The sequence below is a fragment of the Camelus ferus genome, chromosome 35 (assembly GCF_009834535.1).
Source record: "Camelus ferus isolate YT-003-E chromosome 35, BCGSAC_Cfer_1.0, whole genome shotgun sequence".
Classification (NCBI taxonomy): domain Eukaryota; kingdom Metazoa; phylum Chordata; class Mammalia; order Artiodactyla; family Camelidae; genus Camelus; species Camelus ferus.
This window is the reverse complement of record NC_045730.1, coordinates 27,726,719-27,730,309: the sequence shown is the minus strand read 5'-3', so window position 1 is coordinate 27,730,309 and position 3,591 is coordinate 27,726,719.

Sequence of the window (3,591 nt, the reverse complement as noted above, 5' to 3'; positions counted from 1 at the left end):
CCGAGTGGGTGGGGGAGGTTTAGGGTCGCTCCATTCAGCTGCCTGGTGTCCAGGTGTTCCCTTGCAGTGGAGACCGCTAATTACCTCATTTGTTCAGGAGGAGGAACAGATGCTACCCGTGTTTCCAGCCAGCCCCCGCCTTTACTGGCAGCCCGAATAAGAGAACTCGGGGAAGACACTGGAGGGCTCCTAGTAGATCCCAGGTGCTGCAGACAGAGGACGGAACCTCGCCACACTCGAAATTCCGGAACACGGCCGAGTGGGTGGGAGAGGTTTAGGGTCGAACTCCATGCTGCATGGTGTCACAGGTGTTCCCTGGCAGGGGGAATCCGCTAATTACCTGATCTGTGCAGGGGAGGCACTAGATGCTACTGCATTTCCAGCCCACCCCGCATTTCCCCGGAAGCCCGCATAGGAGACTCGGGGAAGACAATTGGAGGGCTCCTATGAGATCCCAGGCGCTGCGAGGACGGAACCTCGCCACTCAGAATTCCGGAACGACGGCCGAGTGGGTGGGGGAGGTTTGGGGCCGACATCCACGCAAATGCCTGGTGTCACTGGTGTTCCCTGGCAGGGGAGTCCGCTAATTACCTGATCTGTGCAGGGGGAGGCACTAGATTCCACTTGCATTTCCACCCAACCCCGCCTTTCCCCGCACCCGCACTAGAGACCCTCGGGAGACACTCGGAGGGCTCCTAGGAGATCCCAGGCGCTGCAGACAGAGGACGGACCTCGCCTCTCTCAAATTCCGGAACGCGTCTGAGTGGGTTGGGGAGGTTTTGGGACGACCCACCACGCAGCTGCCTGGTGTCACGGGTGTTCCCTGGCATCATAAGTCCGCTAATTTCCTGATCTGTGCAGGGGTAGGCAGTAGATGCTACATGCATTTCCAGCCCAAACCCCGCCTTTCCCCGGAGCCCGCACTACGAGACCCTCGGGGAGACACTCGGAGGGCTCCTAGGAGATCCCAGGCGCTGCAGACTGAGGACGGAACCTCGCCACACTCAGAATTCCGGAACGCGACCGAGTGGGTTGGGGAGGTTTGGGGCCGCCCTCCACGCAACTGCCTGGGGCCACAGGTGTTCACTGTCGGGGGAAGTCCGCTAATTACCTGATCTGTTCAGGGGGAGGCACTAGATGCCACCTGCATTTCCAGCCCAACCCCCGATTTCCCCGGCAGCCTGCACTACGAAACACTCGGGGAAGACAATCTTAGGCTCCTAGGAGATCCCAGGCGCTGCAGACAGAGGACTGAACCTCGTAACACTCAGAATTCCGGAACGGCCGAGTGGGTGGGGAGGTTTTGGGCCGCCCTCCACGCATCTGCCTGGTGTCTCAGGTGTTCCCTGGCAGGGGGAAGACCGCTAATTACCTCATCTGTCCAGGGGAGGCATTAGATGCTACCCGTGTTTCCAGCCCAACTCCCGCCTTTACCTGGCAGCCCGCAATATGGACACTCGGGGAAGACACGCAGAGGGCTCCTAGGAGATCCCAGGTGCTGCAGACAGAGGACGGAACCTCGCCACACTCAGAATTCCGGAACGACTCCGAGTGGTTTGGGGAGGTTTGGGGCCGCGCTCCACGCAGCTGCCTGGTGACAGGTGTATCCCTGGAAGGGGGAAGTCCGCTAATTACCTGATCTGTGCAGGGGGAGGCACTAGATGCTACCTGCATTTCCAGCCCAACCCCCGCCTTTCCCCGGCAGTCCGTAATAGGAGAACTCGGGGAAGACACGCGGAGGGCTCCTAGGAGATCCCAGGTGCTGCAGACAGAGGACAGATCCTCGCCACTCTCAGAATTCCGGAACGTGGCCGAGTGGTTAGGGGAGGTTTGGGGCCGCCCTCAACGCAGCTGCCTGGTGTCACAAGTGTTCCCTGGCAGGGGGAAGACCGCTAATTACCTCATCTGTCCAGGGGGAGGCACTAGATGCTACCCGTATTTCCAGCACAACCCCGCCTTTCCCCGGCAGCCCGCACTACGAGACACTCTGGGAAGACACTCTGAGGGCTCCTAGGAGATCCCAGGCGCTGCAGACCGAGGACGGAACCTCGCCACACTCAGAATTCCGGAACGCGGCCGAGTGGGTGGGGGAGGTTTGGGCCGCCCTCCACGCAGCTGCCTGGTGTCTCAGGTGTTCCCTGGCAGGGGGAAGACCGCTAATTACCTCATCTGTCCAGGGGGAGGCACTAGATGCTACCCGTGTTTCCAGCCCAACTCCCGCCTTTACCTGGCAGCACGCAATAGAGACACTCGGGAAGACACGTGGAGGGCTCCTAGGAGATCCCAGGTGCTGCAGACAGAGGACGGAACCTCGCCACACTCAGAATTCCGGAACGCCTCCGAGTGGTTTTGGGAGGTTTGGGGCCGCCCTCCACGCAGCTGCCTGGTGTCACAGTGTACCCTGGAAGTGGGAAGTCCGCTAATTTCCTGATCTGTGCAGGGGGAGGCACTAGATGCTACCTGCATTTCCAGCCCAACCCCTGCCTTTCCCCGCACCCGTACTAGGAGAAACTCGGGGAAGACACGCGGAGTGCTCCTAGGAGATCCCAGGTGCTGCAGACAGAGGACAGAACCTCGCCACACTCAGAATTCCGGAACGTGGCCGAGTGGTTAGGGGAGGATTGGGGCCGCCCCCATGCAGCTGCCTGGTGTCACAAGTGTTCCCTGGCAGGGGGAAGACCGCTAATTACCTCATCTGTCCAGGGGGAGGCACTAGATGCTACCCGTTTTTCCAGCACAACCCCCGCCTTTCCCCGGCAGCCCGCACTGCGAGACACTCTGGGAAGACACTCAGAGGGCTCCTAGGAGATCCCAGGCGCTGCAGACCGAGGACGGAACCTCGGCACACTCAGAATTCCAGAACGCGGCCGAGTGGGTTGGGGAGGTTTGGGGCCGCCCTCCACGCAGCTGCCTGGTGTCACAGGTTTTCCCTGGCAGGAGGAAGACCGCTAATTACCTTATCTGTGCAGGGGGAGGCTCTAGATGCTACCTGCATTTCCATTCCAACCCCCGATTTCCCAGACAGCCTGCACTACGGGACACTCTGGGAAGACACTCTTAAGGCTCCTAGGAGATCCCAGGCGCTGCAGACAGAGGATGGATCCTGGCCACTCTCAGAATTCCGGAACGCGGCCGAGTGGGATGGGGAGGTTTGGGGCCGCCCACCACGCAGCTGCCTGTTGTCACAGGTGTTCACTTGCAGGAGGAATTCCGCTAATTACCTGATCTGTCCAGGGGGAGGCACTAGATGCTATCTGTGTTTCCAGCCCAACCCCCGACTTTCCCCGGCCCCGCACTATGAATCACTCGGAGAAGACACGTGGAGGCTCCTAAGAGATCCAAGGCGCTGCAGACAGTGGACGGAACCTCGCCACACTCAAATTCCGGAACACGCCGAGTGGTTTGGTGAGGTTTGGGGCCGCACTCCAAGAAGCTGCCTGGTGTCACAGGTGTTCCCTGGCAGGGCGAAGTCCGCTAATTACCTGATCTGTGCAGGGGAGGCACTAGAAGCTACCTGCATTTCCAGCCCAACCCCCGCCTTTCCCCGGAAGCCCGCACTAGGAGACACTCGGGCAAGACAAGCGGAGTGCT